This window comes from Ahaetulla prasina, chromosome 2 (assembly GCF_028640845.1).
Source record: "Ahaetulla prasina isolate Xishuangbanna chromosome 2, ASM2864084v1, whole genome shotgun sequence".
Lineage (NCBI taxonomy): Eukaryota > Metazoa > Chordata > Lepidosauria > Squamata > Colubridae > Ahaetulla > Ahaetulla prasina.
In genome coordinates, this window is record NC_080540.1 from 130,120,841 (window position 1) to 130,147,490 (window position 26,650).

A 26,650-nucleotide genomic window follows, 5' to 3' on the forward strand; every position below is an offset into this window, starting at 1 on the left:
CTTGAAAGAGGCGGTGGTGAGACCTCTCCTCAAGAAGCCTTCCCTGGACCCAGCTGTTTTAGGGAATTACCGGCCAGTCTCCAATCTTCGCTTCACGGCGAAGGTTGTAGAGTCCGGTGGCATGTCAGCTACCCCAGTACCTGGATGAAGCTGTCTATCTAGACCCGTTTCAGTCCGGCTTCCGGCTCGGATACAGTACGGAGACAGCTTTGGTCGCGCTGGTGGATGATCTCTGGAGGGCCAGGGATAAGGGTTACTCCTCTGTCCTGGTCCTATTAGATCTCTCAGCGGCTTTTGATACCATCGACCATGGTATCCTGCTGCGCCGGTTGGAGGGGTTGGGGGTGAGAGGCACCGTTTATCGGTGGTTCTCCTCCTACCTCTCTGACCGGACGCAGATGGTGTTGACAGGGGGGCAGAGATCGACTCCGAGGTGCCTCTTGTGTGGGGTGCCGCAGGGATCGATTCTCTCACCCCTCCTGTTCAACATCTATATGAAGCCGCTGGGTGAGATCATCAGTGGCTTTGGGGTGAGATACCAACTGTATGCTGATGACACTCAGCTGTACTTTTCCACCCCGGGCCACCCCAGCGAAGCTGTCGAAGTGCTGTCCCGGTGTCTGGAAGCCGTACGGGTCTGGATGGGGAGGAACAGGCTCAAACTTAATCCCTCCAAGACGGAGTGGCTGTGGATGCCGGCACCTCGGTACAGTCAGCTGCAGATGTGGCTGTCTGTCGGGGGCGAGTCATTGGCCCCGATGGAGAAGGTACGCAACTTGGGCGTGCTCCTGGATGGTCGGTTGTCCTTTGAAGATCATTTGGCGACCGTCTCCAGGAGAGCTTTTTATCAGGTTCGCCTGATCCGCCAGTTGCGTCCCTTCCTGGACCGGGATGCCTTATGCATGGTCACTCATGCTCTCGTTACCTCTCGCCTGGACTACTGCAATGCTCTCTACATGGGGCTCCCCTTGAAGAGCACCCGGAGACTTCAACTAGTCCAGAATGCGGCTGCACGGGTTATTGAGGGAGCGATTCGGAGCTCCCACGTAACACCTATCCTGCGCAGACTGAACTGGCTACCTGTTGTTTTCCGGGTGCGCTTCAAGGTATTGGTTGCCACCTTTAAAGCGCTCCATGGCTTAGGACCCGGCTACCTATGGGACCGTCTACTGCCGGCCTCTATCTCCCAGCGTCCCCACAGAGGTGCGTTCCCACAGAGAGGGACTCCTCAGGGTGCCGTCAGCCAAACAGTGTCGACTGGCGGCCCCCAGTGGGAGGGCCTTCTCTATGGAGGCTCCTACCCTGTGGAACGAACTTCCCCTCAGGCTTCGACAACTACCTGACCTTAGGACCTTTCGCCGCGAACTTAAAACCTATTTATTTCATATGGCTGGACTGGCCTGATTTTAATTTTAAATTTTAATTGAATTGAGATGGGTTTTAAATTTTTGCAATTTTATGGGGTGTAATGTCATTTTAAATTTTCTGGCAAATTTGAATCAGTTTTTTAAGGGTTGTTTTAATTATTGTGTATGTTTGTTTGTATTTTATTTGCCTGTTCACCGCCCTGAGTCCTTCAGGAGAAGGGCGGTATACAAATTAAAACATTATTATTATTATTATTATTATTATTATTATTATTATTATTATTATTATTATTATTATTATTATTATTATTATTATTATTATTATTATTATTATTATACACACACAATCTCATTTTAAAAGGCCCATCTATGTACCATATCAATTGTGCTGCCATAAGACTCTAACAAACAGTATTCTGTTAACTGGTTCTACTTACCAGGAGACTAGCTTGTTCTGAGCCAATTTAAAAGACCAACTATTACTTCAGAAAAAAATAGAACAAAATAAACGGGTCTTCAAAAGATGCATATGTCAGTCAACCTAGCATCAAACTGATTGGTCTCACCATGGTCACACAAGTTAGGCCCATAAATTGATATAAATATGAATGGTAGGTTCCAATGCAGAACAATAGTCTTCCAAGGAAACTTTATTTGACATTAGGACAGAATTAGTCTCAAGGATGGCAATCAATGTAATACTTGGTATAATATATCTCAACTGACTTTGGAATTCTACATCACATTGTTAATGCTGACAAAACAAAGGCCTATTCCACAAATGGTACAACAACCTGTAACACCACCTTAAGCAAGGGCTTACAGAAAGATTTAAAATCCACAATACCATTTCTAATATTGTATCAATCAAGTAAATTAGAAGGATATCATGGTTAATAGCATTTCAAGTCTCTGAAAGACCCATCAGAATATATGCATTTTAATCTATTCCTCAATGTAAATTGTATCAGTACAACCTAAACAATTTACATGTAAAACATAGGCCTAAAACCAGATTGCATGAGAATCCTTTCAATTATTTTTTGTTCCTTTAATGGATATTATGCAGAAGATGTCCTTGACTGAGCTGAAGATGGCAAGATCGTAATGGGTGTTTCTTTTTGCAAAGGAATATCAAATTTAGGGTGTATAGACAAAGAGGACCTACAGCCACAGTTTTATGTTTTGTCTATATTTGGCCTAGAAACCTTAAATGAAATTCTGTTGCAATAGAAGGAGTAAAGTTCTATTAAAATTATGTTTTAGAGTTGCAGCCACAGCTGAAGAGAAACAAGTAGAAAGCAAGGTTTCCTTAAATGAGATGTTGAAGACAATAAATAAAAAGATATGCAACTCCAAACAATTACAAATATTTAAAGAAATAATGGTGATATACATGAATTCATTTCGCTTGCAGCTAAGTCAGCTAACTACTGTATATCTAACTTTCCTTTAAGAAAAGAAAGTAACAAAATGTGAAATATGGCCTTGTTAATAACTATTTTTATGAAAGCACAGAAAAGCTCAAAGCAGAAAAAGGCAAAACAATAAAGATTGCAACACCTTAGATCAATGGTAGTCAACCTGGTCCCTACCGCCCACTAGTGGGCGTTCCAGCTTTCATGGTGGGTGGTAGGGGTTTTGTCCGATACTGAAGCACTTTCCTTTTTATAATTTAATTTTTTAAAAAAAATTCATAGCATTATTTAAAAACATTTTCATTAGGTTTTCATAAAATTCCCCGTGACAAGTTAAATTTCTGAAAATATACTATTTGTATCACCCACGTGTAAGTTTAGTTCACGTTACGTACGTAAAACTAAATGGCGCTATAGTGCAACCGCAAACAAAAGAGCCTCGTCCCAGAATAGCTCGCGCATCTCCCCCCACACCACCCAGCTATAACAGACAAGCAGAGCTGGTAGCCGGCGCCCCCCCAAACCGAATCCACAATGCGCGAGAGGCATGCGCAGATGACGATACATGGCGCACTACTGTGGAACTGGTGGGCGGTTAGAAAATTTTACTACTAACAGAGATACAAAAGTGGGCAGTAGGTATAAAAAGGTTGACTACCCCTGCCTTAGAGTATGGAGTACTTGTATCTTTTCATATAGAATGCCTAGTATCTCTTGAAAAACAAATAAACAATGAACTAAATAGAAACAGAAATAATTCTGAATCAGTGCAATTTAGAGTCCAGAGTTCACTTGTCTTCATTTGCAAAAAAAAAGTTGGGGAAAGTTTATGACCATAAAGGAAGGCCAATTTAAAAGGAGAAGGCTGAGAAATCAAAGGTTACCACCTCAAGCATAAGATGTGCAGGAATATAATACATAGCAGGATGAAAGGCAAAAAAACCCAAGTTGTAGATTGAGTAAAACAAAGAGAAATCCTTGAGCCATACATCTGTGTACATTAGAGAATCAGCTTCCCCTTCACAGAGTGTTGCATTCAGATTAAAGATGTTGCAGAATAACAGAGTTGGAAGGGACCTTGGAGGTCTTCTAGTCCAACTCCCTGCTCAATCAGGAGACCCTATGTCCATGATGGCGAACCTATGGCACACGTGCCAAAGGTGGCACGTAGAGCCCTCTCTGTGGGCACGCACGCCATTGCCAGCTGCTCTTCTGGTTTCTGGCGCGCGCATGTGCGCTGGCCAGCTGGTTTTTGGGTTTCTGGCGCTGGCATACATAAAGCTGGCCAGCAATACATGTGCACCGGCTACTGGTCTTCAGATTTCTGCTGCTCCGGTGAGCACGCACGTATGCATGCACACACGCATTCCAGTTTGGGCACCCGGTGCCAAAAAGGTTCGCCATCACTGCCCTATGCTATTCCGAACAAATGGCAGTCCAATCTCTTCTTAAAATCCTCTAGTGATGGAGCACCCACAGCTTCTGAAGGCAAGCTGTTACACTGGTTAATTAATTCTCTCAGGAAATTTCTCCTTGTACTACTATTTGTAGTTCAACTGGGATTCTCAAATAGAAAAGGGCTGTATTTAGAGAAAGTAATGAGACAAAAGTTTGGCCTCATTTTGCAGTCTGCTACCATTTTATTTTTTTATTTTTTTTGCCCAAGCTGGAGATCCTTCAGATATATTGGACACCAACTCTCACAAGTGTACTGATAGGAATTATGGAAATTCAAGCTAAATCAAAACAATTAGCACCAAAACACTGACTGTTGCCAATGTACATTCATCATAGAAATCATTCCAATTTCTTTGAAGATTTACACCTGTTCTTTAGGTTGCAATATCTAGTACTAATGCATCTTTAATCAAAAGAACTTGATTTTAAATGATAAACTAATGAAACTAAGTCTTCATATAAAGCATCTGACTGACCTATAACTCTTCCATACATTTTTTTTTATATTTCCCAGATCAAAACAATCCTGTAAGAACACATGTTCTTCTGTCAAGAAATGAATGAGACCATAGTCTGTGATTACAAAGAAAGCTGTAGAATTTAATTTTTATTTACATATATTATATATTTATATATCTCATTTAGAAACCACCCATCTTCCTCACAGAGCAACTTTGGGCAATGTAGAGTAGGCATAAAATCATAAACATTTTTACAAACATTGTAAAAGGCAATTAAAACAGAATTCTGAAAATCTGTTTTTATATGAATACAATATCTATGTTGGTCTTTTGCAGCAAACACCATAAGGAGCGCTACAAGAGTCTAATATATAATTTGTTTGAGATTTTAAGACACATTTGTGAGAATGTTAAAATCAGATTACCGTATATACTCGAATATAAGCCGATCCGAGTATAAGCCGAGGTCCCCAATTTTACCCCAAAAAACTGGGGTAAACTGGGGACTCGAGTATAAGCCGAGGGTGGGAAATGAGGCAGCTACCGGTCGGGAAACCTCCTCCCTCAGCCGAGAAGGCTGGCGGCTCCCCGCCCGCCTCTCACTGCACCGCAGGGCTTCCCGCTAATGCAAAAGCCCGCCAAGTTTGCGCCATCCGTATAATGTGAAAAAAGAAAAGTGGAAATAATAACCACAGTGAGAAGCTCATAAAGATGTTGTTTGAACAAATAACCTTTGCCCTTCATTATTATGAATAAGTAACAGAAGCTTTTCAAGGTTGTTAAATCCAGTGCATAACAAAATGTCCTGGTTCACTCCTGAGCACATTTCCTTAAAAGCAAGACCCATAAATTTATATAGATGGAGCAGGATAGGTTAAACATGATTTATACAGAAAGTACTACTCTGTTCAATAAAATGCATTGTTTGTTTGTGTTTGTTAAAAATAAAAACTTTTATTAAAAAAAGACATCTTGTGTATTGTAATATTTGAAATGTCTTTAATTGTAAATATGGAACTCAGCTAAAGCATTTGAAATTATATTATATTAATTATGAAACTATGAGAACTAAAAAAACATTCTGAGTTACTTCCATTTGAACTTTTTAGACTATGCAGGAATACTGTAGCAGCCACAGTAGTCATTACTTCATTACATAAAGTACATCATTACTTTATGCTTATGTAAACAAGTGGGCTCATTGTCTCCACATTCCAACCAATACTGAGGTCATCCCATTTGTCATGTCATAAATTCATAAAAGAAATAGTTTAATTTAGTAGTCACCACTACACAGGAGTAAAGGGACAAAATGAGAGTCCTAACAATATCAGTTCATTTTTACAGCTAACTTATTTCTTCTCTAAATCTAAGAATACGATTAGACATCTTGTGTATTGTAATATTTGAAATGTCTTTAATTGTAAATATGGAACTCAGCTAAAGCATTTGAAATTATATTATATTGGGAAGATTAATTTAGTTTAAAAAGCAATGGAAAAATTGGGTTTACACAAAAGATAATAATAATGGGAATTGAGAAATATTGAGAATGATTTTAGTATCATATAATTAAGTGAATTGTAGTAAGGTATTTGATTGGATAAGTTGCATATGTAAAATTGTATGAATATTAATTTTTGTGATTGGAATAATGGAATTTAGGAAAAATGCTTGAAACTATATTATGTTGTGATAAGGGAGTAATAGAAAAATATTTGAATAGGATGATTTAGAATTAAGGTTAAATATTAGAAAAATGATTGATTTGAAACGGAAGGGTTTTAACTTTGAGGAAGCAATGAGAGGAGGGGAAAAAAAGAGAAAAATTGATTAATGATTAGAGTGTAGGGCAAAAGGTAAGATTAGTTATATAACAGAAATAAGGAAAATAAAATAAAAATTAGAGAGAGAACACTATGGCAAAAAGTGAAATATATAAATTGTGTTGGGAGATAACTAAAAGCTGTACAAATTTGTGACTCAGCCAATACTATGTTCAATAAAAATGCATTGTTTGTTTGTGTTTGTTAAAAAATAAAAAAACTTTTATTAAAAAAAAGACATCTTGTGTATTGTTTTAGGATTAAACTAACATTTTAGAACCTAACCTAGCTTTGCACAAAGTGGAATTATCTTCCACTTCAGTAAACTGTTTATATGCATGTTTATAATGTGTATTATTGTGTAGCTTCTAAAGTCCAACTAATTGAGATACTAATTTGAGTAAAAAATAATATAGCAAGATATTGTAGTAACTTAATAGAATAAGAAGGTCACAATAAGAATGACAATAAGTAAAAACAAATGGGAAGGGCAGTGTCCAACTCTGTACCAAGCACAAAAAGCAAAAAAAAGTAAAGTGGAAATAATAACCACAGTGAGAAGCTCATAAAGATGTTGTTTGAACAAATAACCTTTGCCCTTCATTATTATGAATAAGTAACAGAAGCTTTTCAAGGTTGTTAAATCCAGTGCATAACAAAATGTCCTGGTTCACTCCTGAGCACATTTCCCTTAAAAGCAAGACCCATAAATTTATACAGATGGAGCAGGATAGGTTAAACATGATTTATACAGAGAGTACTACTCTGTTCACAGGGCACACATTTCCCTCTGCAATGCAATACCCTCAACACTAAGAAGATTAAAGTCTGGTCACCCAGTCTACTCCTTCTTGGCAGACTGCTCCTCCTTTTAAATATTATTGTGGGAGAGAAACGCTGCCACTTCAAAGGCATTCTTAAACTAATTCTTTACTCCTGAGAGTGATGTCCTTTGAATTCAATTTGGCTTTATCTTATCATCCCAGTTTGCATATTGTTTTATGCATAACAGAACAATTAACAATGCTGTATGTGCTCCAATTCCTACAGTGATACATTTAAAAACAAAAAAAAAGGAGAGATATACACCTGACTGATAGAAGAGCTACGCATAATTGAGCCAACTTTCAAATTCACAGCCAGGAGCATACCAAGAACAAACATTTTTACTGAATGAATTTAAGAGTTGTTCAAAGCAGCTGAAAAGATATAAAATAACATGAGAACTAATAACATGACAACCAATTTGCTAGAGTAAAATAGAAGGAAAAAAGCCCTTCCATAATACCAACATAGGACTAATAGCTAAAAGGAAGAACTAAGCATTAGTGTAGATTTGTTTTCTGAATTAGGACATAATAATTTTTATGACATGTTACTTCTATGGAGTCTTGTTTTAAAGTTTTCACTTTAATGATAGCAATTGTTATTTAGCATAATAATCTTTCTATTCAACCTATTCATATTTTCTTTATTTGTTCTGCACTTTGATGTTCATTCTATCTGCATCTCAGAAACTCAGCATACTCTAATGTGTTTGCACAACTATTCACTTTTTTATTCAGTCGATGTTCATTCAGCACCCATTCACAGCACCCATTCATTCTTGACCCTAGTTCTTGTTTTATCATACGCATTCCCACTGGATTCCACACCTGATATAATCCACACTTATTTCCATATACTGAAATAAAGTATTGCAATGCAAATTGCAAGCAATGATACAAAACCATTTTCACTTATTTTGACACTTGTTCTTTGCAACAAACCATGTACAACCAATAACGTTTTTAAAGTAATTGTTTTAAAACATCTCTTATTGCGTTTCCATCTTTAATAGACATTATAGATCATGCTAAACCATAACGATTCACACATCACACAGCAAAATTGTCTTTTTTTTAATTCATATTTATTACAGCTACCAAACTCTTGCTTGAGGATATAGAAATATTATAAATTACATAAATTGTTGCTTGTATGTATAAACCAGGACATAGCTCAATCATTAAATATGGAACACAGACACATATATAGCTTATCCATATTTATTTAATTTATACTGGAGCATTATTTAGTAACTTCCAGCTGACAAATGTTTTATGCCATTTAAAAAGAAACACAATTTGCTTAATTAAGACAGCTCATTCTCAATCTTCACTTCTGCCTGCATGTAACATTCCCAGAAATAAATCAGACAGGAAAGCCAATTTGGTTAAACGGTTAAGGTGCTGGCCTAGAAACCAGGAGATTGTGAGTTGTAGTTCCGCCTTAGATATCAAAGCTGGTGGGGCAACTCTGAGCCAGTGATACTCTTTCAGCCCAACCCTTACACGATTGGTGTTGTGAGGAAAATAAGAGGAAGGAATTTTAGGCATGTTTGCCATCTTGAGTTATTTATAAAAGCGGGATATAAACAATAAAATAAAGCAAGAGAAAGATGATGTAAATTTATTTTAAAATAATATCTGCAATTATAGGACTAAAATTTAATTACTTTCTCATAGCTTTGTGCCAAGCTCCCAGTTACGTATTTATTTTTAACTAAAAACTCAGACAAATAGTATACAGATTTTATGAAAGCCTAAAGAAATTAATACATACTGTTTAGATTCGGTATAAATTTAAGACAATTATAAATAGAACTCAAAACAGAATAATTATGCTTACTTGAAACAACAGTAATATTTTAGTTTTCTGAAAAGTACGTCTTTATGCAGATGTCATTATTCTTTCCAAAATGTGTTTCCATTTTGTGTAGTAGTCTGAAAAAATCATGTTTAATAGAATAGAATAGAATAGAATAGAATAGAATAGAATTTTTATTGGCCAAATGTGATTGGACACACAAGGAATTTGTCTTGGTGCATATGCTCTCAGTGTACATAAAAGAAAAGATACGTTCATCAAGGTACAACATTTACAACACAATTGATGATCAATATATCAATATAAATCATAAGGATTGCCAGCAACAAGTTATAGTCATACAGTCATAAATGGAAAGAGATTGGTGATGGGAACTATGAGAAGATTAATAGTAGTGCAGATTCAGTAAATAGTTTGACAGTGTTGATGGAATTATTTGTTTAGCAGAGTGATGGCCTTCGGGAAAAAACTGTTCTTGTGTCTAGTTGTTCTGGTGTGCAGTGCTCTATAGCGTCGTTTTGAGGGTAGGAGTTGAAACAGTTTATGTCCAGGATGTGAGGGGTCTGTAAATATTTTCACGGCCCTCTTCTTGATTCGTGCAGTATACAGGTCCTCAATGGAAGGCAGGTTGGTAGCAATTATTTTTTCTGCAGTTCTAATTATCCTCTGAAGTCTGTGTTTTTCTTGTTGGGTTGCAGAACCGAACCAGACAGTTATAGAGGTGCAAATGACAGACTCAATAATTCCTCTGTAGAACTGAATCAGCAGCTCCTTGGGCAGTTTGAGCTTACTGAGTTGGCGCAGAAAGAACATTCTTTGCTGTCCTTTTTTAATGATGTTTTTGATGTTAGCTGTCCATTTGAGATCTTGCGATATGATAGAACCTAGAAATTTGAAGGTTTCTACTGTTGATACTGTGTTGTCTAGTATTGTGAGAGGTGGAAGTATGGAAGGGTTTCTCCTAAAGTCTACCACCATTTCTACGGTTTTGAGTGTGTTCAGTTCGATTGTTTTGGTTGCACCACAAGGCTAGTCGTCTGACATCTCGTCTATATGCGGATTCGTCATTGTCTCGAATGAGGCCAATCACTGTTGTGTCATCTGCAAACTTCAGTAGCTTAACAGATTGATCATTGGAGATGCAGCCATTGGTATACAGAGAGAAGAGAAGTGGGGAGAGCACACAGCCTTGGGGGGCCCCTGTGCTAATTGTACAGGTATTTGATGTGATCTTGCTTAGCTTCACCTGCTGCTTCCTGTTTGTTAGGAAGCTTGTGATCCACTTACAAGTCTGTTCCGGTACCTGTAGCTGGTTTAGCTTAGTTAGAAGAATGCCTGGAATGATGGTATTGAATGCTGAACTAAAGTCTACAAAAAGGACCCTTGCATAGGTCTTTGGAGACTCAAGATGCTGTAGGATGTAGTGCAGAGCCATATTAACAGCATCATCTGTTGATCTGCTTGCTCGGTATGCAAATTGAAAGGGGTCTAACAGCGGATCCATGATGGTATTCAAGTAGGAAAGCATTAGCCTTTCAAAGGTTTTCATGACTACAGATGTTAGAGCAACTGGTCTGTAGTCATTCAGTTCCTTGATGGTGGGCTTCTTCGGCACTGGGATGATGGTAGAGCGTTTGAAGCAAGAAGGAACATAACACATCTCTAGTGATTTATTGAAAATATGGGTGAAGATGGGGGCCACTTGGTCAGCACAGACTTTTAAGCAAGAAGGAGTTATCTTGTCTGGGCCTGGAGCTTTTCCTGGCTTTTGTCTGTGAAATAGATCCTGCACTTCTTTTTCTGTGATCACTAGGGGTTGTGAACCCAATGAAATGGGGTCAGTTGTAGGAGGCTTGGCTGTTGTTGGTGTGTCTTGAGATGGGGGTTGTGGAGATAGGTGGCTGTAGTTTCCTTTCAAACCTGCAGTAAAACTCATTCAGGTCATCTGCCAGTTGTTGATTACCTTCAGCCTGGGAAGGAGGTTTGCCATAGCCGGTGATATTTTTAAGAGTTTTCCACATGTTTGCTGGTTCATTTGCTGAAAACTGATTCTTTAGCTTTTCAGAGTAGCTTCTTTTTGCTGCTCTGATCTCCCTTGTTAGTGCATTTCTGGCCTGATTGTACAGCATTTTATCACCTTTTCTGTAGGCTTCCTCTTTGGAATGTCGTAGCTGCTTAAGTTTAGGTGTAAACCAAGGTTTGTTGTTACTGTATATTTGCAAGTTCCTTGTAGGTACACATAGGTCTTCACAGAAGCTGACATATGATGTTACAGTATCTGTGAGTTCATCCAGGTCTGCAGAGGTATCTTTAAAAATATTCCAATCAGTGCAGTCAAAACATGCCTGTAGCTTTAATTTTGATTCCTCCGTCCAGGTCTTCACTGATTTAATTATTGGTTTTGTGGCTTTAAGTCTTTGCCTGTAAGCAGGTACAAGGTGAATCATGCAATGATCAGAGTGTCCTACAGCTGCACGTGGTAAAGACCAATAAGCATCTTTTAGTGTTGTGTAGCAATGGTCTAGAGTATTCTTGCCTCTGGTGGGACAATAAAACCAACATATTGTATATTCCTGTGCAGCATCAGAAATTACAGCTCCAAATGTAACTGAGAATTACCAGTTAGCATTTTATGTAGTCTGTGTGAATCTTCTTCACAATTATAGAGAATCAATACAAATTACTAGGAAATAAATAGAAGCAAATTTGATGAAATTTACTTCTGAGTAAGGAAGATTAGGATTTTGAAAAACCAAATAGCCCACCCTCCAAACACCTACCAGGAAATACTTCTGCTGTATATGCACAAACCAGTTTTTCTAGATCATGCTTTTTAAAAAAAATAATCATTTAAGTTTCAGAAACTACCTCCTGATTTCAAGTTCCTCACATAACAAAACACTGAAATGGATAATCATCCAAATATGCACAGAATATTAACTTACGAAGCTTTACAGTAAAACTGAGATTTGTTATTATTCCTTATGACTAACAAACCCCAAACAATCTTTTACATGGTATTTCTATAGCCTATTAGAGACTTAATTCCCTTAACATTTTTAAAATAACTGAACAGAAATGATACAGCAAGTAGAACAAAAAGAAAAAAGAAAAAAGCACAGAACAGGTTGACTGGCAGTCAAAAACCAGAATGATCAAAGTAATAAGGATGAGCACTAACTAAAGCCCAAGATTCAATATGACACAAGTACAATATTAATTGTTGAACTAATTGAGGACATTTAAAAATATAGATTGAAATGTGCATATGCACATATCCTGTTTCCCAGGATAATAAGCCCAATCAGGCTTTTGAGCGCATGGCAATAAGGCCAAGCACTTATTTCGGGATTCAAAAAAATATAAGACAGGGTCTTATTTTCGGGAAAACACGGTAGAAAATATGGTAAATCAAACATATTTGTAAAATCAGCTTTCTTGCCAAATGTATAGATCCACAGTATCTTTATAGATAAAACCTTGATAAATATTACTAATATATAATTAATATAAGAAAAATATTGCCCAATATATTATGTCAACATTTATGAAACTCTGAATTAACACAAATATTGACACTTTAATTAAACAGCTCATTGTCGGGGTATATAGTTAGGGTTCACACATCACTAAGACCTTTTTATCAACCATAGTTTGTTTGAATTAGTGACTGCATTTATCTAACTTGATAATTAAAAAATATGGATTACAAAGCTTAATGGTAATGTTCACACAACATGTTAAGCAAATATCAAACATTCCATATTAAGGTTAAGCATGATGCATGCATTTATTAAGGAGCTCAATGGCTAAGACAACAATCTAGCATTGAAAAAAGTTAGCTATGGTATCTTGAAAAAAGTAAAAAAAAATATAAGCAGTTTAATACCTTTACAGCTCAAGCATTCATTGTTAAGTTTTCTTTTAGAGTCTGAGGTATAAACATTAGCTATCATAATTGCATCTGCAGTGTTTTATAACAAGATAACAAAGAATATAATAATCACAAGACTCTCAAGCTACCACTCAACAAAGGCTGAAAAGATTTAGAGTCATACCATATTATGATTCTACAGCAAATCATTTGATATCAGGTAAATTATGCCACACATTTATCATCCATTGTAAAATTTCATTTTATCCTGAAAACTAAAATTTTCATTCACTTCTGTACTTTATAGACAGTTACTTATACAGTATTGAATAGCTAATTTATTTGCTAATCCCATCTGAAGAACTAAAACAACAAATGTCACACAAAAATTTTGCTGGTGTCAAGCAAAGGCAAATAGTATTTTCCCCCCTTTTTAATTTGTTATTTATAGGGTGTAGTGGTCACTCCAATCCAAGCAACATACTATTTCCTTTTTGAAAACAGGATAAAAACATAATGATCAATAACCACTCAGGATTTATAATTTAAACAGTCTTCAAATATATCACCTTGCAATATTTATATACAGGCACAAAACAGAAAGGCCTGAAAGGTTAAAGATAATCTATCAACATTTTTTCATCAATTCTTGATAGAAATCTTTATGTGGCCTTCTTACTGTATGAAAAGACTGTTCTGTGATCAAAAGCTCCACAGTGTATCTGAATCAGAAATGGCATATTAAACCATCCATTAATACATTACTTGTATTAATGCCCATAAAAGAATAGGATAAGTAGCTTCTCTATACTAGAAAACTTATAAAACAGTAGCATTCATCCTGTGTGTTGTTAAGAAATATTACAATTTCTAATTTAACTCTCTGAAGAGGCAATCTGTAACCCATACCCTACATATGTTTATCCATAAATTAATCCCATTCTTTTAAGTAACTGCTCTTGGGGATCGATTAATCGGAGAGTATCTAACATTGCCAAGGAAAACCACGAACACACCAATTATAAAGTACATACTCTGAGGATCATTGTCAACTGAATATTTTTGAACTAGTGTGAGTGCTAGAGTCCAGCTGCAGAATAACCAAACATTATCATTTAAGTTTACTAACTCAAGGTTGACTCACCTTTCCTAGGTCAATAAAATGAGGACCCAGACTTGAGGAAAATGTGCTGACTCTGTAAGAGGGCTGTAAGGTACTATGAAGCAGTATATAAGTCTAAGTGCTATTGCTATTCCTTGTGTGCTGGATTCATTTTTAAGCATTCCATTCAGGTGTCATTGATCTGCATATAAAAACACAATTATCCAAATGTCTGCATATAATATGTAAAACAACAAACATACATGTTTACCAATGTTTAATCACAGGAAACTGCAAGAATAGGCAACTACTCAACTTAATAAATATACAAAGGCAGTTTTAAGTACAAAACAGTTTATGCATTGAAAAATTTCTGCAAAAAGAGGCAGTGTGTGGGATAAGGGAATTAAACCCATACATAAGTCTATGCACCATTGTTTGAATGTGGAAATAAAAACCTGCTAAATGCCCAGTGGTAAATAAATATCTTTTGTGTTTGATGCTTGTGTTTGATGTAAAAATAAACTGGAGTATTTCAAAGGGTTCTAGTATCTACTAAATCAGCCCACTTTTTGGGTGGGGGAACAGGACTTTTCCCAGCTTACAATGGAGTTAATTTTTCAAATATGCCATTGGCTACTCTTTTATGGTTTTGAAAAATGTTGACTGTCAGGTCCCTGAGACCCCTGACAAGCAGGGAGTCAGGCAGAATTGGCACTCACTATCTTATTTGCTTAGAAGATGATACTCAACAGACCAATCTCTTTAAGTCGGAAATTTTATTAGTTCAGACTGACAAAGACTACAAAGGAGGTTCAGTTTCTCTTAAACTTTATTGGCAGAAGCATTCTCTATATCAAGCCTCTTTAAGCAAAGTTTCACAAATAAGTTTAAATATCATCCGATTCTGGATCCTTAAACAAATATCTAATTTCACAGCAAGGTCCACATGGCTATATGAGTACAATTGAGCCCAATTTTGTTGCTAAGTGAAACATTTGTTAAGTGAATTTTGCCCCATTTCAAGACCTTTTGTACCACAGTTAAGTGAATCACTGCAGTTGTTACGTTAGTAACACGGCTGTTAAGGGAATCTGGCTTCCTCATTGAACTTTCTTGTAAGAAAGTTACAAAAGATGATCCCATGATCCTGGGATACTGCAATCATAATAAATATGAGTCAGTTGTCAAGCATCCGAATTTCGGTCACATGAATATGAGGATCCTGGAACAGTCATTAAGTGTGAAAAACAGTCATAAGACGCTTTATTCAACGCCATTCTAACTTTAAGTGGTCACTAAATGAACTGTTGTAAATCGAGGACTACCTGTATAACATGGTTTGTTAAATCAGTTAAAACTGGCTAGGCTGACTCAATATACTAAGTTGTAAACCTAACATATCACACTGCAGTTGAATGCAGTGTATAGAACCTTGGCAATAATGGGACAACTTTACATTACTATTAGATTTATATTCCACCTTCATATTTGTATAACTCAAGGTGGCATATACATAATATTCAACTTAATATTCAACTTAAGAAAAAACTATCATACGTCTACAAGACTCATTTAAAAAGCACATGTATTGGCCCCAAGATACAACACTTTGTTCCAACCTAGATTGCTTCCATTAAAACCACAATCTCTACACTGATCTGGCTTTTTTCTTCCCCTTTAGGTTTCTTTGTTTTCCTTCTGTTATGTTTGTTCTATGAAATACAGATCTCTACACCAAGAGCAGACACTCTCAACTCTAAGGGAAACAGAAAGCAAGAATTATCTGGGCAGCACTTATAAGAATCACCTGAAAACAGGTAGTAACACGAGAAAACCTTAAAAAAAACCCAACCATAATATTGAGGAGCTCATTGTTTGTTTTTTTAGCCTACTGTCTCCACCTGTAAGACAACTAGTTTCAAGTTAAAGCATTCCTGAAATACCATCCACCTTATTCCACGAGTTGGAAGAGGTGAGAATGCCCAGGACCCGAGTCTTTATGATGGCCAAGGATCCTGCAAAGTTTAATCCAGTTCGAGTTTTCACACCTCTCCCACTGAGCTTGTAGCAGATCTTCTTATTCATATTAAATGTTATTTAATAACATAGTAAATAAATAAATTTAATTAATCATATTAAATACACCGCCCATCTCTCAAATGCAAAGGCAACTCCGGGAGGCTTTTTTGGAGGCCACCACCATCACTCCCCACATACCCTCGCCAAGCCACCACCACCCGCCCCCCAAAAAACCCCATTCCACTTTAAGGCTCTCGATTCATTCGCTACATCATCTCTATCGGGTCCCGCCCGCATCGGAAACACCCTGCCCCGATACCTACAACTCTCTTTCCCTCCGCCAGCCTCCACCCCGTTTACCCCCCCCACACACACACACTTACCGCGCCTATTTCTGAAGCCCGGGCAGAGCGCGGCACGCGGAGACCGACCGACTTGGAAGTTGTTAAGTCACCACCGCTTTCCTTCCCCACCTCAGCGGAGCCCAGCTCATCTTTTCGGCACGGAGCCCACCCTTCAGCGCCACTCCCCACCCCCTACACACGTCCGTCCAAGCGAGCCTCTTCGCTTCCTTTCTTTCCTTCCACCCCTACCCCCCTCCCATCCCTCCGAGGAGCCTCTTCACCTGCCGGCCCCTTTCCACTCCCCTCCGCTCGGCGCTCCGCTCCCCGAACCGGGCGACCCACCCAACCCCCCAATCCCACCCCACAGGCCGCGCGCGCGCGCGCACCCCACCCACCCTCCCCACCGGAGGACTGGCGCTAAGCCCACCTACCCTGCAAGCAACCACACAACTCCTCCTCGCGCCGCCGCAGCCGCCTCTCCTTCCTGGATACCTCCGGGAGGGGCGTGCCTTACCCGTATGCAAATGACACCGGAGAGGCGTGGTCCTCCCGCCGCCTTTCTTTCAACTCCCGATGCGGCTCGTGAATAATTAATTTCGCTCACCGCTTTTCTTTTTTTCTTTTCTTTTCTTTTTTTTTAACTTATCCCGGCCAATCGGGAAGCGGCGAGAGCCGCCTTCTCGCTTTGCCTGCAACCAATGGAAAAAGATCAAGGTCGGCCGCGGAGGTGGGGGTGGAAATCAACGCGCTGAGAGTACCTTGGGCTATAATTCGATCTGGTTTCTGAATGGCTTTTTTTTTTTTTTTTTTTGTAATGAGCTTTGGCCACGCCCCACATCCGCCGCATCCTGGGCGTACCTTTTTCCGGTAGAGAAGACGGTGTGTTAGCAGCCGGGTACAAAAGGGGGCACTGAACGCAACCCGGGAGGTTCTTAGTAAGTGAGGTCACTGACGGCGAGTTCTAGAATGCGGAGACGCGCTGGCGCTGATGGCCCTGCTGGCCCCTGGGCGCTTTTCGTTCTGTATGAGTCAGATTGGCAAATTTCTTTCCATCCAAAATTTTCGGCTGCCGCTTTCAAGCGCAGGTGAAGTCGACCCCCTCGGTTTGTAAGCAAGCAGGCGTAGATTCCGGAGGCGAAATAAATGCGTGGCCTCTTTGCCTTGTTAAGTACGTACGCGGCAGCGAAAGGATGAAATCGGGCTTTATTCCTTGAAACTGAGGTTTTCATTCGCATTCCCCAATTTAGCTTTAGTTAATAAGCCCACCCATCTTGAGTTTTGGCTAGTGTTCTGCCTCTCCCTGTCTGTGTAATAAAGGCAATAAATACTGATTTATTGGGCTTTTCCTGGCCACTCATGGTTAAGAATATCAAGATAGAAATGATGGGTCCTTAATTGATTTTCCTTGGAATTAATGTGTATTTTCATTTACAAGCCGTGGTTATCTGGCAAAATAGTGAGCTGTCGCTATTAGGTTTTTACTTGCATGTGTGCATCCCTATAGATATGTATGGGATGAATGTACCCTGTTTTCCCCAAAATAAGACATCCCTGATAATAAGCCCAATCAGGCTTTGAGCACATGGCAATAAGACCAAGCGCTTATTTCAGGGTTCAAAAAAATATAAGAAAGGGTATTATTTTTGGGGAAACGTGGTATATAATACTCCTATTTTCCTATAGGTGAAAATCCTATAGGTGGGCTAGAAGAGAAAGGGACTGGTTGCCCATCCAGCTTTCTTTGTAAGGAAGGCCTAAACTCCTGGTTTCTAGGCCAGCTCCTTCAAGCACTACACTAAATTGGCTCTCATATTTCATAATTTTTACAACATCCTTTCAGTTATGTATTTCTGATTTGTTGTTGCTTGCACGTGCTGAGAGTACTGGCTGTGTTATCATCTAGTTCAGAAGCAAAGATAGGAACCAACTTTGACCAGATCTTAAGACCAAGAGTTGACACAGGGTTTAAAATGCACAGGATATCTGTGGCATAAAACTACCAGGAAGCGGCAAACTGTGGACTCAGTTTACACATCAGCTATATGAAGTCAAATAAAGCATATTATAGTTTAATATGTCAAGGGAATGCAGACAACTGTGGCTTCATCAACATTTATGATTTTAAAAATTATAGCTTTATCTAGCCAGAGGTAAGAACTAGATTGCTGTGTTTAGGGCCAGGTTCCAAGTCTTCAAAAATAAATACCTTATTTGTTTAACTCAATGGCTAGGAGTTGTGACTGTGTTTTTTTTAATGTGATTAGTAAGTCATGGCGTAACATTTTGAATACTGTGTTCTATATTTTAAACAGTATTTTCTAATGTTGCTATTTCTAGTTTTGCATTACAGTAAATAATCACACTCATTGTTCTCATTCCTTCTGCGGAAATTTACAATACAAAGCAAACTATCTGGCACTTGATATTTCTTCCCAGGCATACAATATTGCTGTTTGTTTTTGTTAGAAGCATCACAATTAAAATAAGGCATAATATATGACATAAAATTTAAAATACAAGATTAAAATGTATACAAATTAAACAGATCTTGCCCAGAAACTAGCAATATTAATTGCACTCTGCCATGAAGTTCCAGGTCAACAAGCTGGATTTGCTGATTTTTCTCAATTATGCAAAGCTGATCAGCCAATCATAACTAAACTTATCATTATAAGTTTAGTTATACTCCATGCAGACACTAGAAAAGCATGAAAAGAAAAATGAGTAAATATTTAGTATTCATTAAACATTCAGCATCAGCTGATGACCACAATTGAGCCCAAAATTGAGACATTTGTTAAGTGAGTTTTGTCCCATTTTATGACCTTTCTTGGTAAGTGGTAAGTGAATCACTACAGTTGCTAAATTAGTAACCCAATTGTTAAGTAAATCTGGCTTCCCCATTGACTTTGCTCATCAGAAGGTCGCAAAAACTGATCACTGGTCATAAGCATGAACCAACTGCCAAGCATCTGAATTTTGATCATGTGGTTGCGGGGATGTTGCAAAAGTTATAACTTTGAAAACTTGTCATATTTTTCAGTGTCGTCGTAATTTCAAAAGGTCACTAAATGAATTGTTGTAAGTGGAAGACTACCTGTGTTGGCAGACTGAGTTGAATTTAATCCCTGGGGGGTTGCCTGTTTTGTTTTGTTGATGGTTTTTCAACAAACAGCTGAAGGTCTTTTTGCTTGATTACAAAAGACAAACTGGCCTAAATTACTACCTCATTTAAATTACTACTAAATTATTACCTTTTTCTGACACTATAGTATGGAATTTATGATTATGTAGTGTCCAACTGGAAAGTCCAGCATTGCAAAATAAATTATTATTTTCCTGCTTTCATCAATATGTGGTTTTTGTGCTCCAAGAAGTACAAACTGCCTCAGAGCAATCACTCTGTCACCAAATTAACAATAACAAATTCAGCTTTATAAGCCATCCTGATGTAAGTAAATCCTGCTGGACTGGCTGCAATAAATTGCACTATACACCATGCTTCCCCAAAAATAGGACCTACCCCCTAAAATAAGCCCCAGTCTGATTTCAAGTGTGTGTCTAATATAAGGCCTACCCCAGGGGGTTGGGCGTGGCTAGCACAGGAGGTGGCGAGCATGCACCAGCCAACCGTGTCCAGCAGCAGCAGTAACCGATGCAGCACAGGTGAGTTGATTCCCTGTCCAAGCAGCGGTTGGAGGTAGGGGAGGGGGAGGCATGCGATCCAGATGCACCGTGTGAGCTGTGGGAAAGGCAAGAGTTGGTGGGCCAGAGAGGGGGGATGGCCATGAGAGACTCATCTCCGCATCTCTTGGCTTTCCCTGCCTTCTTCCCCTCCATGCCTCTGCCTCCATCATCTGCTAGGTCAGGAAATCAACTTACCTGCACTGCGTGGGCTGCGCAGTCCCAGTGTGCTGACTGGGGGGCTACAGCTGCTGCTGGATACTATCAGTCCCCGAGTATTTGCCCCTTGTGCGCATGCTGGGCTGATCATCCTGAAATTGTATTTCCCAAAAAATAAACCCTAGTGCTTTTTTGGGAGCCCCCCAAAAATATAAGACCAGGTCTTATTTTCAGGGAAACACAGTAGGTGGTCTTCAAATTACAACAGTTCATTTAGTGACTGAAGTTACAACAGCACTGAAAAAAGCAACATGACCATTTTTCACACTTACGACAGTTACAGCATCCTTATGGTCATATTTATGATATTTGCAGTGTCCCAGGATCATGTGATCACTTTTGTGACCTTCTGACAAGCAAAATCAATGGGAAACTCAGATTCACTTAACAACTGTCACTAACTTAACAACTGCAGTGATGATTCACTTAATAACTATGGCAGGAAAAGTTGCAAAATCAGGCAAAATTTACTTAAAAACTGTTCCACTTAGCAAAGTTAAAATGGTACTGAAACAAAGTGGCTTATGACCATTTTTCACATTTACGAACCTTGCAGCATCTCCACAGTCACAGGATCAAAACTCAGGCGCTTGGCACTTGGCATGTATTTATGAGAGTTGCGGGGTCCCAGGCCAACGATCACCACTTATAACCTCACCAGCTGGCTTCCAACAAGCAAAGTCAATGAAGAAAGCCAGATTTTCACTTAATGACTGCCTCATTTACTTAACAACTGCAGTGATTCTCTTGATGGCAAAAAAAATAATCACAAAATGGGGTAAAAACTCATTTAACAACTGCTTTGCTTAGCAACTGAAACTTTGGGCTCAATTGTGATCGAACGTCCAGGACTACCTGTATAAGATTATTCTACGTTTTCTTTCTCGGTTGTCAAGAAACCAATCCTTGATCTACTCGACATTATTTTTGAAAAGTAAGGAAGCATATATATTCGAGTGCAAAAAGCAAGTTCTCTTGTTTTTCATGTTTTATTTTGAAAATGAACTGCTAAATAAGGCTTTGTGGCACAATTCACAGGTGAAAATGACATTTTTGTCAGCAGCTCTGTACTCCTTGCATGGGAACAAATCCTATGTGATCGTGCTGATATTTTATAGATACCTATGTGATTAAATAGGTTTAGGTAGTCAAAGTAATAACTTTGAAACTTGTCATATTTTTCAGTGTCGTAATTTCAAAAGGTCACTAAATGAATTGTTGTAAGTGGAAGACTACCTGTATTGGCAGACTGAGTTGAATTTAATCCCTGGGGGGTTGCCTGTTTTGTTTTGTTGATGGTTTTTCAACAAACAGCTGAAGGTCTTTTTGCTTGATTACAAAAGACAAACTGGCCTAAATTACTACCTCATTTAAATTACTACTAAATTATTACCTTTTTCTGACACTATAGTATGGAATTTATGATTATGTAGTGTCCAACTGGAAAGTCCAGCATTGCAAAATAAATTATTATTTTCCTGCTTTCATCAATATGTGGTTTTTGTGCTCCAAGAAGTACAAACTGCCTCAGAGCAATCACTCTGTCACCAAATTAACAATAACAAATTCAGCTTTATAAGCCATCCTGATGTAAGTAAATCCTGCTGGACTGGCTGCAATAAATTGCACTATACACCATGCTTCCCCAAAAATAGGACCTACCCCCTAAAATAAGCCCCAGTCTGATTTCAAGTGTGTGTCTAATATAAGGCCTACCCCAGGGGGTTGGGCGTGGCTAGCACAGGAGGTGGCGAGCATGCACCAGCCAACCATGTCCAGCAGCAGCAGTAACCGATGCAGCACAGGTGAGTTGATTCCCTGTCCAAGCAGCGGTTGGAGGTAGGGGAGGGGGAGGCATGCGATCCAGATGCACCGTGTGAGCTGTGGGAAAGGCAAGAGTTGGTGGGCCAGAGAGGGTGGATGGCCATGAGAGACTCATCTCCGCATCTCTTGGCTTTCCCTGCCCTCTTCCCCTCCATGCCTCTGCCTCCATCATCTGCTAGGTCAGGAAATCAACTTACCTGCACTGCGTGGGCTGCGCAGTCCCAGTGTGCTGACTGGGGGGCTACAGCTGCTGTTGGATACTATCAGTCCCAGTGTGCTGACTGGGGGCTACAGCTGCTGCTGGATACTATCAGTCCCAGCTGGGCTGATCATCCTGAAATTGTATTTCCCAAAAAATAAACCCTAGTGCTTTTTTGGGAGCCCCCCAAAAATATAAGACCAGGTCTTATTTTCAGGGAAACACAGTAGGTAGTCTTCAAATTACAACAGTTCATTTAGTGACTGAAGTTACAACAGCACTGAAAAAAGCAACATGACCATTTTTCACACTTACGACAGTTACAGCATCCTTATGGTCATATTTATGATATTTGCAGTGTCCCAGGATCATGTGATCACTTTTGTGACCTTCTGACAAGCAAAATCAATGGGAAACTCAGATTCACTTAACAACTGTCACTAACTTAACAACTGCAGTGATGATTCACTTAATAACTATGGCAGGAAAAGTTGCAAAATCAGGCAAAATTTACTTAAAAACTGTTCCACTTAGCAAAGTTAAAATGGTACTGAAACAAAGTGGCTTATGACCATTTTTCACACTTACGAACCTTGCAGCATCTCCACAGTCACAGGATCAAAACTCAGGCGCTTGGCACTTGGCATGTATTTATGAGAGTTGCGGGGTCCCAGGCCAACGATCACCACTTGTAACCTCACCAGCTGGCTTCCAACAAGCAAAGTCAATGAAGAAAGCCAGATTTTCACTTAATGACTGCCTCATTTACTTAACAACTGCAGTGATTCTCTTGATGGCAAAAAAAATAATAATCACAAAATGGGGTAAAAACTCACTTAACAACTGCTTTGTTTAGCAACTGAAACTTTGGGCTCAATTGTGGTCGAACGTCCAGGACTACCTGTATAAGATTATTCTATGTTTTCTTTCTCGGTTGTCAAGAAACCAATCCTTGATCTACTCGACATTATTTTTGAAAAGTAAGGAAGCATATATATTCGAGTGCAAAAAGCAAGTTCTCTTGTTTTTCATGTTTTATTTTGAAAATGAACTGCTAAATAAGGCTTTGGGGCACAATTCACAGATGAAAATGACATTTTTGTCAGCAGCTCTGTACTCCTTGCATGGGAACAAATCCAATGTGATCGTGCTGATATTTTATAGATACCTATGTGATTAAATAGGTATAGGTAGTCAAAGTAATCAAGGTATGACCATAATGTAGCCTGCCCAATGCAGTTATAACTCAAGATAGCTGTAAAGTGGGTCAGTCATATAACTGACTTCGTTTTATGGGTTTTTTTGCAGCAGTTGTTAAGCAAACAAATCGTGTGCTATGAGCATGGTTTTCAATGAAACTCACATCAATCAATTGACCATGGACCATGGGACCAACATACCTCAAAGAGCTACAGACATTTGATGCAAGTTAATCATCCTATCCATTCCCGTGGTCTTTGTGTTTTTTAGCACATCATGATGTCACCTGCAAAAAAATACATTTTTTTATGGATTATAAGACGCTCTGGACTATAAGATGCACCTAGCTTTTGGGAAGGAAAACAAGAAAAAAAAAATCTGCTTCTGCCACCCAGCAATTTGCCTCCCTGCAGCAAACAGCCTGGTCAACTTCAGCACAGCTTGATTTCGCACAAGCAGCTGATTGGCAGTTGGATCGACCTCTCTGAATACCGCCAATCAGCTTCTCCAGGCTGCAGGGATTGCTGCTGACCAGGCTGTTTGTTGCAAGGAAGCAAATTGCTGGGAGGCAGAGACCGAAGGGTGGGGGTGGATGGTTGGGTGGGCGGGGCTTCAGCAACATTCGCTCTATAAGATGGATAGACATTTCGGAAAAAACAGAGGATGAAATAGTTTTGATACAATATAGAAATATGGAATTTGCTCTTAGAATCCGAGGTTTGAAACTTGTAAAAAAGTTAAAGCATTTTGGATTAAAGTATGGTGGATCATGCAGAATATTTTGAAAAAGAAGATTAAGTTTACTCCGCAGTTCTTTCTTCTAGGAATTATTATGGACTGTACAGCTATAGAGACTAAATTGATTTTGAACTTAATAACAGCCGTAAGACTTTTGATTGCTCAGAAGAAAGAAGAATTACCTACAATTGAAGAATGGACACTCAAAGTATCAAATTTGGCAGAGATGGCAAAAATCTCCGCTTACTTGAAAGACTATACACTAGAAAAATATATTTTAGAATGGAAAATGTGGATTGATTATATTCAAAATAAGTATCAGATAAAAAAATATCGAATAGCATATGAGTAAATTTAGGAAATATTTTGTACTAGATATATTTTTGAAGGAGAGGGGAATTGAGAGTGTGACTAAGTGTGGTGTGACTAGAGATTATAATTTAGGAATTATTTTAGATTATGATTGTTAGTTTTGATACCCTGCATTTTGTTCTGGGAAGTCGGGGTGGGGGTGGGGGTAAGGGGAGGGAATTGGGGGGTTTGGCAGAGATGGAGTGATGGTTAATGTACAGGGATTATTGAAGATGTATAAATATAATTAATGCAGGGTCGGGTCTGCCCAGTTACCATTTTAGAACGGTGGGGAGGAGAAAAGAGAGTAGGAGGTAGGAAAGAGGAGAAGAGGAAGGAAGAGGGGTAGAAGAGGGAGAAGGAAGGTGTAGGGTGGAGGGAGGAGAGGATGTAGATAAGAGAAGGAGAGGAAGGTTGGAAAGTAGAAGAAGGTAGAAGAGGGAAGAGTGTTAAAAAGGGGGGTGGTGACTGGGCAAGCCCGACTAATTGTATATAACTGTACATTGGATGAACTATTTGATATGATTGTAAAAATAAAACTTTTAGGAAAAAAAAAAAAAAGATGGATAGACATTTCTACCCACTTTTTGGGGGGGGGTGATAATGCGTCTTATACACCGAAAAATACAGAAGCATCTCTAACAGGATGCTGTCCAATCCATCTGGATTTATTCAGCAATAGGCTGAATAAATCTTGTATTACCCATCTTTTCAGTTCTAAAGTTCATATTCTCAGGATTCTGTAAACGTGGTCGACTTAGGACCACGATTGAGCCCAAAATTTCTGTTGCTAAGTTGTTAAGTGAGTTTTGTCCCATTTTACCACCTTTCTTGCCATAGTTGTTCAGTGAACGACTGAAGTTGTTAACAACTGGTTAAGTTAGTAACATGGTTATTAAGTAAATTTGGCTTCCTCATTGACTTTGCTTGTCAGAAGGTCGCAGAGGATGATTACATGACTCCAGAACACTGCAGCCATCATAAATAAGTCAGTTGCCAAGCATCTGACTTTTGATCACATGACCATGAGGAGGTCAAATGGTTGTAAATGTGAAAAATGGTCTTAAGTCCCATTTTTGAATGCCATTGTAACTTTGAATGGTCACTAAATGTAGTCATTGAGGACTGAATTAACTCATTGCCTAGATTCACGTGATTCATTGCAACTAACTATACTGCAGCACAGTAACCTGAACTATAATCTAGTCAACCACATTTTAGTCCAGCAGGTTAATTAACTCACCCTACAGCTACACAGTCTTCTTGCTCCTACTTATTATAGTTATATATGTCCCTACATACACCAAAACATCTCAGTACAGTTAAACCAGTGTTTTTCAACTTTGGCAATGGCAACTTGAAGAGGTGTGGACCTCATCTCTCAGAATTTCTCAGCCAGCATTGGTTGGTTTAAACTATAGTCAAGATGCCTTTCAGCTACATGTAAGGATTTGATTTTTGCTAACATCTGTCAAGTTTATTTTACCTTTCAGTCCACATTCTAGATGCCATTTTTTATTCAGAGAGAAGTGTGCAACAATTTATGGACTGCAATGCCAAGACTATGAAGAGTTTGTTCAGAAGCCCACCATCATTCTCTGCTTTTGTCTTGTGTTCTTTCACTATGGCAGATAGATATACACAAAATCTAATTCAAGACTATACAAAAGCAAATTAGGCTGGAAAGCAATTAACTGTGTAGAAAAAAGTACTCTCTTCTAGTCCTCTTCACATATAAGTTAATTGGAGCTGAACTAAGGCAGGCCTCTCATACGGCCCTACTACGTAAAAGTGAAAAGCTGAGGCGAATCATTTGCGTTCTCTACTTCTGGTGAATGAGTGTGCACACAACTATCACAATGAGCTGCTGCCCTTCAAAACTTAAACCACCATCTCTACAAATCAAGAGTACCC

At 38.8% G+C, this 26,650-nt stretch overlaps 1 protein-coding gene across 9 annotated transcripts in view; it reads right to left on the reverse strand.

Moving 5' to 3' along the window:
- Positions 1-17,057, reverse strand: part of LLGL2 (LLGL scribble cell polarity complex component 2) — a 111,684-nt gene extending 94,627 nt beyond the window's left edge. The window contains exons 1-2 of one of the 9 annotated variants that reach the window (XM_058168945.1): positions 16,953-16,967; positions 14,198-14,357 (exon numbers count right to left, since the gene is read on the reverse strand). The gene's annotated coding sequence lies outside the window, so the exon portion shown is untranslated. The other 8 variants (XM_058168947.1, XM_058168941.1, XM_058168950.1 and 5 more) reach the window with 8 other exon arrangements.
- Between the last annotated feature and the right edge of the window lie 9,593 nt (positions 17,058-26,650).